The following is a 16,955-nucleotide window of genomic DNA, read 5'->3' on the forward strand; positions in this document are numbered from 1 at the left end:
GAGATGACACACTCCACTTCACATCGCAGTTATAGATTTGCCTGTTTACCCCTCTGTCAGCCCTTATGAGCTCCCATGAGCTCTGAGGGCAAGACCCATGTTGTCTTTTGGTCTCCATCTTCCCAGGATAGTGCCTGCTGTAAAGCATCTCTGGGTGAATGAAAAAGAAAGAAGCTCATGATTTCTACACATGACCCAGGAGCACCTTGGCTGAGGATTCTGCGTCTTGCCAATCTGTAAGTTCACCTGATACCTGTCTTTCCCCACTCTCCTCCTGCTGAAATACTACCAAGGCTGCTTATGCCCTTTTACCTTTCTAGATAGAATTAACTATTTCCTAGGTATTTTATGCCACCTACTCATTTGAAGAAACTCACATGAGGTTGAGAAGGTGCACAGTAGAAAGCAAAAAACCCTCCAAATTCCATCATCCAGAGAGAATGCATCTGTATGACTTCATGGTATAATCCTATAGATATATTTTTTTTTACTATAAAATTTCAGGCATATTTGACGATGATAGGATCATACCATCTATTGCATCATCATTATCATTACTTTTGACTTGGTATATTGTGACTGTTTCCCCCAGGTCTGCAGCCAGGGAACACAGTGGATAAGAGAATGGCTTCAAAGCATTGTTTGGATTCAATCATGAAGCCACCACTTCATAGCTATTGACCCTGGAGAGTCAGTTCACTTCTCTATTTTCCATTTACTGCATCTTTGAAGTGAGTGCAGTCAAAACAGTACTTTGTAGGAGTGTGGTGGGACTTGCATGGGTTCAGAGCAGGGAGAGGTGCTGTGCTTATGTGTACCCCATTGCGTGGCTGCCTCAAACCTACTTAACCATTCCCTTTTTGATGGACGTTTAGGTTGCCTCTGACTTTTTACTCTTATGAATAATTAATGACGCACTGAATATCCTTGTACATACATCTTTGAACATTTGTCTGATTCGTCTCCTAAGGATACATTTGGAAATGTGAAGCAGTGGGATTTCTAGATTCACATTGCTGTAATGTCCTCGCAGGAAGGTTTCCCTGAAGTGGTTGACACTGCTATTATCACTGCATGACGTCAATTTTTCTTGTACCCTCCAAAGCTGCTGGCTTTCTATCAGTGCATCAGTGTAGTTATTTGATACATCCTTGTTCACGACATGGGGGTGAAAGAGGCTAGGGCTGGGACACAGGCCCCCTAGTACGCCTGTTTTCTGCCTTCAGCCCAAATCAAGACTGCTCCTTCCAGGGGCTGGTGGAATGGTGGCAGTCATTTGGCTACTAGGGTGACCTCAGAGCCCTGCCAGCACTTAGGGGTGACCAGACTGGGGTAAGTGGCTATGTTATGGCACTCCTCTTCCATGGGACACACCTCCCCAGGGCAGCTCCTGGCCTGATTGTAGATTGTCTTGGTGAGGTGACTCAGCAGGATGCATGCTGTTCCCCACTGTCCCCCCCAGGGAGGTTGTCTAGAAACACAGAACCCTGGGGAGGGTGGTGTTTTGTTACCCACGCTACAAGCCTTTGGGCTTTCTGGAGATGGTGTTGCAGTCACAGTCTGAATAGTAGAGAGAAATGTCATTTATATTAACCTTTCAAATACAATCTAGAGACTTTGCTCTAGAAAGCACTTACTAGCTTTCTCACTGAAAATCAGAACCTCTATAAATTTATTTTTAATGCCTGAATATATTAGACTCTGAGAAGTTTTCATTTTTTTCCCCATGGGATAGATAAGAAAATCATGTTAATTTAAGGATATTAACTTAAGGTACTTCTTGAAATTTGATAGTTTTGAAAAAGTATGTAGTTCAGGGATATTCTTAGTAATCCACTGTCTGAATCAACTGGAAGGTGTTGCTTTAATCTGATTGCTTTGGATTATAGGATTTAAATTTCAGTATAATTTTTCTAGCACTGTAAACCCGATTGTGGCAGTCTGACTGAGATATTTTAATATTATTTAAGCAAAACTCTGGATGGCAATTCTCATTAGTTAAGCAAGTTAGAAGTAGGGTGGAATTTCCTCTAATTCCATTACTCTCAGGTTTTATTGAAAATTGGTCTGTGATTGATGAATAGTGGCAAGACTACCAAACTGACATGTATTTGCCTTTTCCCTGGGACATTAATGAGTTTCCACAAGACTGGAGCTCTGTCCAGGGGCTGGTGTATTCAGTAGGATCAGCACTATTGCAGAACGCTGCAGCAAGCTGCAGAGCTAAAACTATTAATGCATCACCGTATATCATTCTGGGATTGAAAATGTTAGGAAACAATTCAGACAGCCCCTCTGGGAGAAAGTCAACAATAGCCTTTACACTCATGTGAAACAAGTTTTGAGTTTCTACAAAAGGTTAAACTTGCTTTTTATCTCTCCTCATTCTAAAAGTTTTGGTTGTCTGATACCATGACATGAAATGTCACGACTAAATTCTAAAGGCGCGAGTGTTGGGGGACCTTCTCCAGCCCTGATCAGCAGAGGTACTAATATGATCTGGTGTTTGAGCTTTCTGACCTTCTGGCTCCCAAGAAGTTACCTGAAGTCCTTTTGTTTTACTTATCGAGTGTTGATTCTCAACTGGGGATGATTTTGCTCCCCAAGGGACACTGGGCAATATCTGGAGACATTTTTGGTTGTTGTTATCTTGGCACCTAGTGGGTTGAGGCTAGGGATGCTGCCAACCACCCTACCTTGCCTAGGACTGCCTTCAGCAGAAGGAATCATCTGGCCCCACAAGGTCAATAGTGCTGAGGTTAAGAAGCCTCGCTCTAGAGGTATGGAAGCTCAGGAGGTATCCAGGAGGTTCTTAAAGGTGCCACTTACCTGATGGCCTCGTCATAGGTCAGGGTCAGCTCTCTAATAGGCTTTCAACTTCAGAAACTCACTTTCAGGTGTCCTAAAGTTGACCAAACTCTAGGAGATTGACTTTCATCAAAACTCACAGAAACTGTAGAAACAGACTTCTTCCCACCCTATGAAGCTCCACTCACAGATGCAACTAGTGGACTGAGTGGAAGTTTTTGTTGGTGACATAGCTCACCTGCTCCCGTTGACAGAGTGCGTGAGGACTCACACCACCAGCAGGTGCCTCCTAGAGCCTCCGGGAGTCAGAGCAAAAAGGAGGTGTTTGGGTATTTATGGATACCTGAAACTGGAGTATTGACCTTAAACTTCACTCTTGACATGGCCTCCCCCCCGCCCCCCGCCAGGGTGGGAGGTGTGGAATCTTCAGGATAAGATTTTTTTCTCCTTTATCTGGTGCTGGGATAGGTATTGACAACCAACATGTCTTTTTCACTTTCCTCCTGTTTCCACTGCTGCCTTTCATTATCCATATTAATTCTTTTTATTAATTACATTTAGTCTTATTGGCTTAGGGGCGAAGACTGTTTTCTTAAAGTGTGTCAAGCACCACGGTATGAGAGGGGTCATTAATATGTGGATGAGTCTTAGGACAGGCTTCTCGACTGGAGGCTTTCCCTGTCTACTGGATGGCCCTGACATGACACAGCTCAGCATATGACAGGGGGCATAAGAGGATTCTGTGCCAGTATAGAGGACACAGGCCTATGCCGCAATGTCACACAGAGTGTCTGCTTTGATCTATTAAGCACAGATTTCCTCATTTCTGGAGGACAACCTTATACCCGTGGGAACAGTGGAGGGAGTCCTTGTCACTCTTGGTGGCTGTCTGCTGTCCATTTGCTGTTCCCTGGGTACAGTTCCAAAATTGCATGTCAGGTCTCTGGGTGAGGAAAGAGTGCAACGTGCCACTTGCTCCTCACCTTTTTCCTCAGTGACGGAGGCAGTCACTTGGGGCCTTTTGAATGCGATCGTCTACCCACCAGGAAACACAGGCAGGCTGCAGGGGAAGAGTCAGCGTGACGCAGAGAGCTATTGCGAAGACAGGAATTCTGCAGAAGGCAGCAGTCCTTGGGCGAGCTTGATGTATTTTGCCAGGATCCTGCTGAATCACTCAGCAAAGTCAGAAACCTGTTAAGTGCTAAATCGCAACCAATATTCCCTTCTTTTGATCAGGTCAACGCTGATGGGGTTGGGAGGGACATAGAGAAATAGAAACACTGTTGGGTGGGATTGTCAAGCAGGGAGGGGGACATAGGTCGCATGTAAAATTTCCTTCCCCACAGCCTGCTGGCTGGGGTCATGTCTGCCCACCTCCGCCGCCCATCCTCCCCTGACCTTTCCCCAGCCACTAAGAGGGATCTTGATGTCCATGCTAATTGTAATCAGACAGACCTGCCTGATTTTGAATCCTGGTCTATACTCTAAGATGTGGAAGTGGCTCCAGAGCTTCCAGTGGCTGAGGACAGAGGAGATGTGCATAAAACCATCCACGTACCTGGCATGTTGTGGGGACTGAGAGAAAGTCACGTTTAGAGGGATGCAAATTGACATAAATGCATAGTAAGAGGCATTGATTGGTGTGTCATCTTTTCTGGAAATCTGGTCTGTTTGTTTGTTTAGATAGGAATCACTCTGATAGAAAATGGGGATAAGGCATAGGAATTCTGAGTTTTGCTGGCAGGGGAGAAAAAATGGGACAGACTGGATGTCATTCATTCATCAGGCCTTGACTGAAGGTGCCCTCAGTACCAATTTCTGTAAACAGGATACACTTGGCTACCCTCAGAGTCTGTCCTTGGGCCAGCCCTGACCTTTCTGTGGTGAGCCAGAGCAATGAGCTTCTAGCCAGTGCTGGGGAGTTCTTGAAATACTGAAAAGCCAAAGTACTCGGCTATTTTCTTCTTTTCAGTAATTAATACAGTGATATCAAAGCTGTTTGCAGTTAATTAATTATTCCTCAGATTAATCTTACCTTCCCTTAAGACACTCTACAGCTGGAAAGGCGTCTGATAGGGAAAAAACTATATGTATGTGCTATGAATTCTTTTCAAAAGGAGTGGCATTTCTGTGTTTCATTGGAATGCAGATATCTAAGGCTGACTCAAGGAGATGTTGCTAGGAGGTCAGGAGGGGTGGACTTTAGCCTCTGAATTAATTTTATGCATCCTTGTAGACATTGCTCAACCTCCTGGACCAAAAATTCCATCTCAGAAGTTCACTTGCATGGAGCTGCATTTTGCTTCTGGATCTTTCTTCATTATGTCTTTGTTGGAGGTGAAAGTTTACTCCTATGCAGAGCAGGAATGTGCTGAAGAATTGCACAGCTCCTGTTGGGACCAACTTGGAAACTGTTCAACTTGGCTCTGGCTCCACTGCCCCCGCTTGATTTGGAGCATGAGTCCTTGTGGGGTTGGGGGCAGGTGCTACAGTGTGGTTTGTGATCTTCATGCCTTAGATAATGCCCAACAGATCCTAGAACTTATGAATGTTTGTTAATAACTGAGATAGCCAGAGGCATTTCTTTCACGTCTTTTGCTCAGAATCAATGTTTTTTTTTTTTTTTTCCCCCTTCTCCCTCCTTTTGGATTTGGTGTTGATTGGAAAACATGAAAACCAATGGATGGATGCTTAGATACTAGTACAAATCTATGGGGATGCTTCAACTTGAGGCAGGCTTACCTGGTGGGGAATTGGAATGTTTTTCCTTTCTTTATTCAGAGAGAAATATTGAAATTTGTCTTGTTCGTTTTGCCAAACTTTAAACACCCTCCCCACTTGTGCATTCACTGCATTAGTTAATCAGAGGACTCCGTTAGCACCTGTAGTCATTTCTGATCTGCAAAATATAACAACGGGAAATTTTAAGGAAAAAAATGAATTTGGTTAGTCTTTAAAATGTATTGATTTCAAATTACAGAAGCAGAGTTATTTCTATTAGAGCAGTAACCCTGAGAAGTTGGTCTCTGAATGGATGAATATGTATTCATTTAGAAGTTTGCACATATGTCCGGAGTGAATTGGTTGGAATAGAAGGAACAGTGTGGGATGGGGGTGAGGTCCTCATTCTGGTGCCTCGTCCAGCTTGGGTGTTGGTTGGCCTGTGTCCGTGGAGGAGGCCACAAGCATTTCACTTGTCAAGTTCTGAGAGTCCTTAAACCTAGCCACGTGTCCAACTAGAGTGATGGTTCCACAGGGGAAAGACCACCCTCTCACTGAGAGCTCAGTGAGGCTCTGAGACTTGGGTCTGATCCATGAAGTACTCAGAGCACTGAGTCAAGATCAAAGGTCCTAGTTACATTTCCTCCCTGGAATTACAGCTTGGCTGATGATTTCTTCTGCAGGTGAGAGTGGTTTCCCAGCGGATGCTTGGCTTGTACAACCAGAGAACAGGATTCTTCTCTTCTTTCTGGCCACTCAATGCCTATGTGCACTCCACGTTCCAAAGAGGGAAGAAGGGCGAAGCTTCTTGGATGACAATGGACGTTCTACTGTGCAGGATGAGGGCAGAGTGTGTGACATCGCCACCACAAGGGTAAGAGTTGCCTTTCTCCGTCATTGTCTCTGACACCCATTATTATCAGAGAAAGAGGGGAATGAATCTTAGAGTATCGTGGCAAAGATGAAGGCTAGACACAGGGGGGCCATTCTGGTTGGAAATTACACTGGATGGTTGGGATGAACAGCTAAAGGAGAAAGAGCATAGTTCCAGAAACATTAGGGGGGAGTTGTGTTGACAGACACCTCAGGCCACCTTTTGGAAGGTGTCTAGTACATATTCAGCCCCCTTCTCTTTGTTTGTAATTTATACACATAGAAGTAACACTACAGTTATTGTGAAAAAATTCCATTTGTGTCCTTTTGAGTCAGTTTGGCTTAAAATGGATGCTGTGGAGCTGGAACTGGTGCAAATCTGGCTCAGGTCACAGTGGGTGGTTTATGGAAATACTGGCCCAAGGCTCAGTTTGTTTGAGACATATAATGTTTAAAACATGCTGGATCGATTCTAATTACACTTGAGATATTCCACATAAAAATTAGCATTTCTCTGCTCTCCAGGAACATGGAATGATAAGTCTACACTGGGCCTCTGTCCCCAAGAAAGACTGCAGTGCTATGTAGCCTCTGCCTCTTACACAAGTAAGGACAGTCCACCCACCAGCCCCTCTGTTTGCTCGACTTACTCGTTTGGTCAGTGAAGATGCTGACTTTTGCAATGCCTGGATCTTTCTGCTCAGTCTTAGCTGGATTTTCCCTTTGCTTTTGTCAGTTCCTCCAGGGTAACATGAGTATTTTTCACTAGATTATGGGCAACAGATAGCATAAGGAACTGTAGCCGTAGAGAGGACAGTAGATGATCCCTTCTGAGAAGGAGCTTGGGGTTTAGAGTGAGCAGCTGTCAGAAGTGTGCAGAGCAGGGAGGAATGCAGAGAACACTATAAAGGCTGTGAAAAGTGCTGGTATAAAGGTGTGCGTTAGAGGCAGTGAGAGACGAGTAACGCAGGGGAGATGGGGAGGGAGAGCTGCTGATTTATCCCCTGTGCATCTGAGTTCTCACCTCCCTTCCCTGAGCACCAGGGTTTTGCAAACAGACCTTTGTATGTGTGTTACTCCAAGTAACATGGTTCAGTTGGAGAAGTGCTGGGGTATTTACACAGGTTAGAGGCCTCTCTTGGAGAAAAGTCCACATTTCACTGGTTGATCAAAGCTATGATCTGCGATGCTTTGCCTGTTACAAGTAGGACAGCTCTCTGACTATGTGGCTTGCTAAGTCACTCGGCCTTCTGAGTGGCTCTCTATTTGTACTTGCAGTGTAAAGTAGATCCCTGGAGTTTCCAGAGAGGAGCGGTCACTAAATAGAGACCCAGCAGGAATGAACACAACTTTTAATAGGATTGTACCAGGTAGCAGGAGGAAGAGAGTTCATTTTGTTTAACTCAGTGTTTAAAAGGTGAGTTCAGGTTAGGATTGCTGTAAAGTAGGGTGACCTTGGGGGCCAGAGACTGTGCCAACAGTGTGTTGTCAGCTGTGGCCCATGCTGGGAGAACATGCCAAATGCAGAACGGGCCTGGGGGGAGTTTCCTTGTCTGACTGAGTGCTGAGATAGACATTTACATAAAGGCCTCTTCCGTGGGCTAGGCTGAGCCACGTCAAAAGCTCTTGGAGGGAAGGGCTTCATGCAGGACCTTGGAAGGCCCAGGTGATGCTGACCCCTGGGCACAAAGACTTAAATTCAGAAGGTTCTTTGAAGATTTCTGTCTTCTATTTTGGCTCTGGACTTGTCCATCTAAATGCCTCACAAATATTTATTTCTCAGAATAATACTATTTAGCTGCTGTGAAGTTGCTGACTCATGAGGTAAGAATTCAGGTGTCTCCATTTCTAGATCCACAGCCAGGGTGCCCAGTGCCACTGCATTTAGTCACACTCTTTGCTCTTCCTGATCCATCACTGATTTCTGATCTTTTTTTTTTTTAATTTTTTTGTAGTTATTTTATTTGTTTATTTTTATGTTATTTTTATTTGTTTATTTTTATGTTGTGCTGAGGATCGAACCCAGGGCCTCACACATGCTAAGTAAGCACTCTATCACTGAGCTACAGCCTCAGCCCCTGATTTTCTGTTTTTTATATATCACCCAAACAGGGATATGGGGAGCCTACTGCAAAAGAAGACTATCAGTGGGCGAGGCCCCTGGTGTGAGGTCCTGAGGAGGAGACACTGGTGTGAATCAGACTGAATTTAGATTTTCAGTTGATTAGACTTTCTTGGTTTTCTATGGTATATTCTCACTTGGTGTTGTTAATCTCGTTTCTATTACTATAAAAATATCTGAGGCTAAGTAATTTGTAAAGAAAAGAGGTTTATTTAATTCAGTTTTGAAGTTGAAAGTTCAAACAGCATGGTTGGCCCTGCTGGCTGCATTGTACCATGGAGGTGAGGAGACATCGTGTAGTGAAATCAGGAAGTCAGAAAGAACAATGCAAGGGTCAGGCTTTCTCTTTGCAACAACTTTCTTTCATGAAAACCTATTCAGGGTCCCACAAGAACGACCTGAATCCCTTCCCAGGTCAGATCCTTCAGTGACCTGAACAATCCCTAGTAGGCCCCACCTCTTAAGGGTCCCACCATCTCTCAGCATTGCCACACTGGGGACAGAGCTTCTAACACTTGAACCCGTAGGGGACAAAGCCCTTTCACACCGTAGCACATGGTGTAGTCAGGAATTGAAGTTAGCAAGGCCGACTTTTAAAAATCAAGATGATTCCTTTTTTGCACTTAATATAATGAAATGAAACTCTTAAAAGAATGTTCTAATGCTGAAAATGGCCTGGTTTTGCCTCTGATGAAATGACTAATATAGATTTTTTTTTGAACAAGTGAAAGGAAAAAGGTATTTAGGATTTTATTCATTTTTATGGAATTGATTTTAAAAAATGTTTCTGTCCAATAAGCAAAACTGTCATGTATTATTATACTTTTTTTGCTGAACAAAGCAAGTATTATGAAAGACAGTCATGCATGTGTGTATAGGTATATGTGTCAGCTTTGAAAACACAGTATCTAGAGTATTTTTTAAGTGAATTTGAGCGTATAAAGCAAAGATAGCAGAAAGTTGACTAAGAAGAGAAAAATAGGGATTAATGTTTTTGAAGATTTCATAGGGCAGATAGAAGTGAATAAATGTAGGTTTTTTTTCCCCTCTTCTTTTCAATCTAACAAACACAAAGAGAGAGAAAGTGACCAAATATTGTATGTAGTATTATCACCCTGAGTGATTTGGGTTGAAGGTAGATAGGAAAATCAATAGTGCGTCTAAGCTTTTCCTTTGGAAGAACATGAAAATAATGATTTGTCCTTCTACATTGTGGCTAAATGTCCACAGATATACCTAATTTGAGAAGGCACGGGTCCTCAGGATGCTAGTACCCACACACCTACAGAAGGGATAACATTCTTTATTGAGGATGGCAAATTAGAACATAAGATGGTGTACTTCTTCCCACTTAAAAAAAAAAGTTAAGTACTCCTATTTGGGACAGAGTAATAACAGTCTTGCTCATAAAAACTGGATCATGTTGGCCAGACTGAGCCTCAGATTTCTTCATTTGCAATATGGGGTCAATGATCTACTTGTCAGGTTGGCTGCATTTGGCTATTATGAATAATGTTATTATGAATACTAGTTTCATGCTTTTTGTTTAAACACATATTCATAAAGGAAATGATTCATTTATTCAGTTAGTGCCTGAATAGTCATTGCCTACGAGTGTCCAGGTACGGCACCAGTTGATGGGAATAAAAGGTTGGACAATAGTGTAGATGAAAGCACTTTCCATGGTATGTGGCCTGAAAAAGGTGCTTAGTAAATTTTTCTTAAATCCTTTTCAGTGGAGAATTTTAATGTGCATAGAAATAGAATAATACATTCAATTTCTGTGTACCCTTTACCCTGCTACCATGACAATTAATGCATGGCCATCTTGTCTGATCAGTGTCCTTGGTTTCTCCATGTATTATAAAAATGATCCCAAATGCTGCATAATGTTTTACATAAATATTTTAGTATATATTTACAAAAAATAAGGACTCCCTTTTAAGAACATAATTGCAATACCATTAAGACACTGAAAAATTAATAACAATTCTTTTATATTATGAAGTGTCTACTTGGTGTTTGAATGCCCCTGACTTTTATATATACTTGTGCATTTGGCTTATTAGAATTGGGATCCATACAAAGCCTATGTGTTGGTTCTAGTTAAGTGTCTCTTAAATAGACTTGACCCCTGTCATTCACCCTTAATGGTTTCCTACAGTCTGAATTTTGCTGAATGCATCCCATTGGTGACATGAAGAGGGTCCTCTAAAATCTTTTATTTTATTTCAGCTGGAAGTTAGGTCTAAAGGTTTAATAAAATTTACGTCATTTCTTTTGACTGCCGTATTGCAGACTTATATGTGTACTTCTATCGGGGGACATGCAGTCTGATCTCCTTCTGTTACATAGGTCGTGCAGGAGGTCAGATATCATCAGCTTTTAAGTTGGGTTTTGGCAGCCACTGATGACCATTGCCTAGATCTGTTATTTCATGATGAGTTGAAAAATAGTGAGATTTTAATTCTATTATTATTTTATTCAACAGCTGAAACTCTTTTTTATGACTTTTTTAAATTGAGATGTACTTCATATCATAGTAAAGTCTACTTTAAAAAAATGTATAATTTGGTGGTTCTTAGTCTATTCACAAGGTTGTGCAACCATTTTTATACAGAATATTTTTGACATTTCCCAAAGAAATATATACCCGTTAGCAATCCCCATTTTTTCTTCCCCCCAACCTCTAGTAATCACCAATATGCTTCCCATCTCTACAGTTTTGCTTATTGTGAGTATTTCATGTACAGTTATGTTACACATATTTCAGTCATTGATGCACCACATATACAACAGTGGTCCCATTAGATTGTGTCTCATAGCTGTCTTACTTGGTATAAACAGCCTCTATGATGTTTGCACAATGACAAAGTAGCCTAATGACATGTTTCTCAGAACTATCCCCATTGTTAAGCAACATGTGGCAGTAAATGGAATCATACAACATGTGACTTTTATTCATTTCGCTTCTTTCATTAGCATAATATTTTCAGGTTGATTCATGTCGATACCTATAGTATGTATCAGAACTTCATTTTTTTATGATCAATAATAGTTCACTGTGTGGATATACCACATTTATTTATGTACTAATCAACTGATGGGCCTTTGGATTATTTCCTCTTTTTGGCTATTATGAATAATGTTATTATGAACATTAGTTTTGTGCACTTGTTTTTTTTTTGTTGTTGTTTGTTTGTTTGTTTTGTACTAGAGATTCAACTCAGGGCCACATCCCTTGCCCTTTTTTGTATTTTATTTAAAGACAGAGTCTCACTGAGTTGCTAAGCACCTCACCATTGCTGGGGCTGGCTTTGAACTCTTGATCCACCTGACTCAGCCTCCTGAGCCACTGGGATTATAGGTGTGTGCCACCACGCCTGACGTGCATTTGTTTAAACACAGAGTTTTCAACTATCTTAGTAACTATCACAGATTTTCAACTATCTACGAGTGGAATTGCTGGATCACATCATAGCCCTATGTTTAACACAGAGGTTGAAATTGTTCACATTCTCATCAACACCTGCATTATAATATAACACTTGTATTACTTTTTGACTAGCCATCACAGTGGTGTGATGTGGTGTCTCCCTGTGGTTTTTTTTTTTTTTTTTCCTTTTTTTCTGGTGATTTTGATTGCATTTCTCTAAGGACTAGTAATGTTGAGCATCTTCTCTTCTACTTTTTGGCCATTTATGCATTTTCTGATAAGTATTTATCATTTGCTTATTTTTAAGTATATTATTTATCTTTTACTTTGAGCGCTTTACTTATGGATATTAGAGCTTCTTAGATATATTATTGGTAAGTATTTCTTCCCATTTAGTTTTTTCATTTTCTTTGTAGTTGCCCTTGATTTGATAAGGTCCTTCAAAGCACAATTTTAATTCTGATGAAGTCAATTTATATAAGAAAAATGAATTTCTGTAGTAGTTAGTAGCTCTTTTCTGTACTCTGAATTGTTCTAATCCTCTTTCTGTCTTCCTGTGTCAAGATCACCCTGTCTTAATTACTGGAGTTATGTAAAATATTTTGACAGTCACAACATGAGAGTCCTTCAACCTTGTTCCGCTTTTTCAAGTTTGTTTTGGCTATCTTGGATCATTTGCTTTTCATACGAATTTTAGAATCAAATTGTCAATTTCTGAAAAAAGAAAACAGCTGGAATTTTGATAGGGATTAGATTGGATTCATAGATTAATTTCTGGAGTATTGCTGTTTTAACAACAGTAAATCATAAATGTGAATGCCTTTCCCTTTATTTATGACTTCTTTAATTTGTTTCAGCAGCATTTTACAGTTTTCATCATATGAGTTTACACCACTTTTGTTAAATTTATTCCTTTATTGCTATGAGTTTTATTATTTTTGAATCTATTATAAATATAATTGTTTTATTTTTTATTTTTTAATTTTTTAGTTATATATGACTGTAGAATGTATTTTGGCATATCATACATACATGGAGTATAACTTCCCATTTTTGTGGTTATACATGATGTGGAGTTCTACTGATTGTGTATTCATATAAGAACATAGGAAAGTTATTCATTCTACTGTCTTTCCTATTTTGGGGATTGGCTTGTTTCACTTAGCATGATAGTCTACAGTTCCATCCATTTACCAGAAAATGCCACAATTTCATTCTTCTTTATGGCTGAGTAATATACCTTTGTATATATGTACCACGTTTTCTTTATCCATTCATCTGTTGAAGAGCATCTAGGTTGGTTTCATAGCTTAGCTATTGTGAATTGAGCTGCTATAAACATTGATGTAACTTTGTCACTAGTATGCTGATTTTAAGTCCTTTGGTTATATTCTGAGGAGTGGTATAACTGGGTCAAATGGTGGTTCCATTGCAAGTTTTCTGAGGAATCTCCATACTGCTTTCCATAGGGGTTGCATCAATTTATAGTCCCTCCAGCAATGTATGAGTACACCTTTGTCCCCACATCTTTGCCAACTTTTATTGCTACTTGTATTCTTGATAATTGCCATTCTGACAGGAGTGAGATGAAATCTCAGTGTAGTTTTAATTTGCATTTTTCTAATTGCTAGAGACGTTGAACATTTTTTCATATATTTGTTGACTGGTCATATTTCTTCTGTGAAGTGTCTTTCAGTTCCTTTGCCCATTTATTGATTGGTTTGTTTGTTTGTTTTTTGGTGTTATGTTTTTGAGTTATTTATATATCCTGGAGATTAATGCTCTATCTGAGGTGGAAATGGCAAAAGATTTTCTCCCATTCAGTAGGCTCTCTCTTCGCATTCTTGATTGTTTCCTTTGATATGAAGAAGCTTTGTAATTTGATACCATTCCATTTATTGATTCTTGATTTTACTTCTTGCACTTTAGGAGTCTTGTTGAGGAATTTGGTTCCTAAGCCAACATGAGAGAGAATTGGGTCTACTTTTTCTTCTATTAGGCATAGGGCCTCTGGTCTAATGCCTAGGTCCTTGATCCATTTTGAGTTGAATTTTGTGCAGGGTGAGAGATAGGGGTCTATTTTCATTTTCATACATAAGGATTTCAATTTTTCCCAGCACCATCTGAGGAAGTGGCTAATTTTTCTCCAATGTATGTTTATGACATCTTTGTATAGTATGAGATACATGTGAGTTCCGTTGGTCTTTGTGTCTGTTTGGTGCCAATATCATGCCGTTTTTGTTACTATAGCTTCGTAGTATAGTTTAAGGTCTGGTATTGTTATGCCTCCTCCTTCACTTTTCCCACAGATGATTGCTTTGGCTGTTCTGGGCCTCTTATTTTTTGAAATGAATTTCATGACTGCCTTTTCTATTTCTATGAAGAACATCATTGAAATTTTAATAGGAATCACTTTAAATCTGTATAGCAATTTTGGTAATATGGCCATTTTGACAATATTAACTCTGCCTATCTAAGAACATGGGAGATCTTTCCATCTTCTAATGTATTCTTCAATGTCTTTCTTTAATGTTCTATAGTTTTCATTGTAGAGGTCTTTCACATCTTTTGTTATATTGATTCCCAGATATTTTATTTTCTTTGAGGCTATTGTGAATGGGATAGTTTTCCTAATTTCTCTTTCAGTTGATTCATCACTGATGTATAGGAATGAAATTGATTTATGGGTGTTAATTTTATATCCTGCTACTTTGCTGAGTTCAATAAATGTAATTGTTTTCTTAATTTCATACATATTTTCTTATTATTGGTATACAAAAAATTGTATTGATTTTTGCATATTAATCTTGCTTCCTGAAACACTGCTGAGCTTACTAGTTTTTATAATTTGTAAGTGTGTGTGTGTATTATGAAGTATTTTCCATGTATTACCTACAAACTGGGATAGTTCAACGTTTTTCTTTTCAATCTGAATGCATGTTATTTCTTTTTCTAGTCCAATTCCCCCCCCACCCCCAAACTTCCAGTTTATTGAATAAATGTGACAAGAGTCAGCAACCATGTTATATTAGTGAGCAAAGCTTTCAGTCTTGCAGCTTTAAGTATGGTTTTAGCCATGGTTTTTCAGCTTGGGAAAGTTCCCTTCTATTCCTAATTTGTTGAATTTTTTTTCATAGTTTTTAAAAAAGTGTTTATTTTTTCACAGAAAAATGGCAATAGCCGATTGGAACCTACTTATTCTTCAACTATAATTTTGTTTTCTTTAAATTTAGAAGTGACTTACTGATTTACTCTTTTAAACACCCCCCTTCCCCTTTAAATGTTTACCATCTACTTGTGCTGAGTTCTTCCAAGGAGACTGCTGGAGCCTATATCTCTAGGTCCTTACTTTGCTCCTTTTACCAAAAAATGCAAAACACAATTCCATCTTGCATCTAAGGACTCCAATTGTCAAAAATAGGAAAAAAATCTTTGGACTAGCCAATTAAGTTGTGAATGTTTGACTTTTGTGATCATGAAAATGTGCTGGATTTTTATCAAATGCTTCTTCTGCATTCACTGCATTGGTGATGCAGTTTTCCTCCTTTATTCCACTACTTGGTTTATTTATATATGTTAAATCAACTTTGCATTCCTGAAATAAATTGCAATAGTCAAGGTATGTAATCCTTGTTAGATTTGGTTTGCTAGTGTTTTATTGAGGGGTTTTGCATGTGTGTTCATAAGGTATATTGATCTGTGGTCTTTTTGTCTTGTCTTTTTCTAGTTTTGGTATTAGGGTAATACTGGCTTCATAGAATGAGTTAGGACCTGTGTCTTCCTTTTTTAGTTTTTGGGAGAGTTTGTAAAGAACTGGTGTTTGTTCTTTAAGTATGTGATAGAATTCACCAGTAGAGCTATCTATCTCTATCTGAATCTTCCATGTGGAAAATTTTTTATTACCAAGTCAGAATCTTGTTATAAAATTATTAAGATTTTCTTTTTCTCCTGTCAGTTTCTGTAGGTTGTGTCTTTCTAGCAATTTGTCCACTTTTTCTAGGTGATCTAATCTGTGAGTACACAATTATTTATTGTATTCCCTTTTAATTCTTTTCCATTTCAGTAAAGATCAATAATGATATACCCTCTTTCATTGTTGCTTTTGCTAATTTGGTTCTTCTCTTATTTTTTCTTGGCTAGTTTGACTAAAGAGGTATCAATTTTGTTGATGTTTAAAAACAACCAGCTTTTGGCTTTGTTGATGATTTTTATACATACTCTTCATTTACTTCTTTCTATTTTAATCCCTTATTATTTCATTCTTCAGTTTACTTTGGGTTTAGTTTCCTCTTCTCTTTCTGGTTTCTTAAAATGGAAGGTTGTCAGATTGTGATCGTTCTTTTCCCATAAGTGTGTAAAGGTTTAAATTTTGTTCTAAACACTGTTTTAGCAGTAACCTATAATTTTGTTGCATTGAATTTTTGTCTTTGTTCATCTCAAAGTATTCTTTAAATTTCCCTTGTAATTTATCCTTTGACTTAATGTTGATTTCCATTTTAAAAAATTCCTGAATTTTCTTTTGTTACTGACATATAAGAGCATTACTTTGAAGTTGGTGTATATATTTGTTCTATGTCGATACTTTTGACTATAGTTTGGATTTTGAAGTCCACCAAAACCCGAGTATTGTTGGCTTGGTCCTCAGCCTATGGTGCTATTGGGAGGTGATGAAACCCTTAGGAGGTGGGGCCTAGTGGAAAGAGGTTAGGTCTTTGTAAACATGCCTTTCAAAGGGTTATTAAGAACATTGTCCCTCATTTTCCTTTGCTTCTCTTTGCTTCTTGATTGCTGTGAGGTGAACAGGGCTCCTCCACCAGATACTCCCATCATGATGTATTATGTCTCCACAGGCCCAACATGACAGGGCTAAGTGATGATGGACTGCAACCTCTGAAACCATGAGCCAACCAAACAAACCTTTCCTCCTTTCAACTTGATTATCTCAGGTGTTCTGTCACAGCGATGGAAAGCTGACTAGCACATGTTAATATTTAT

The 16,955-nt window shown here is 39.4% G+C and overlaps 1 protein-coding gene across 6 annotated transcripts in view; it reads left to right on the top strand.

Moving 5' to 3' along the window:
- The window catches only part of LOC113200296 (delayed-rectifier potassium channel regulatory subunit KCNS3), a 44,846-nt gene that overhangs the window by 18,768 nt on the left and 9,123 nt on the right, over positions 1-16,955 (top strand). For 5 of the 6 annotated variants that reach the window (XM_077791771.1, XM_077791773.1, XM_077791772.1 and 2 more), the window contains 2 exons: positions 127-236; positions 6,213-6,403. The gene's annotated coding sequence lies outside the window, so the exon portion shown is untranslated. Of the gene's footprint in view, positions 1-126; positions 237-6,212; positions 6,404-6,927; positions 7,009-16,955 lie in introns of all 6 variants that reach the window. The other variant, XM_077791774.1, reaches the window with a different exon arrangement.

The sequence above is a fragment of the Urocitellus parryii genome, chromosome 12 (assembly GCF_045843805.1).
Source record: "Urocitellus parryii isolate mUroPar1 chromosome 12, mUroPar1.hap1, whole genome shotgun sequence".
Lineage (NCBI taxonomy): Eukaryota > Metazoa > Chordata > Mammalia > Rodentia > Sciuridae > Urocitellus > Urocitellus parryii.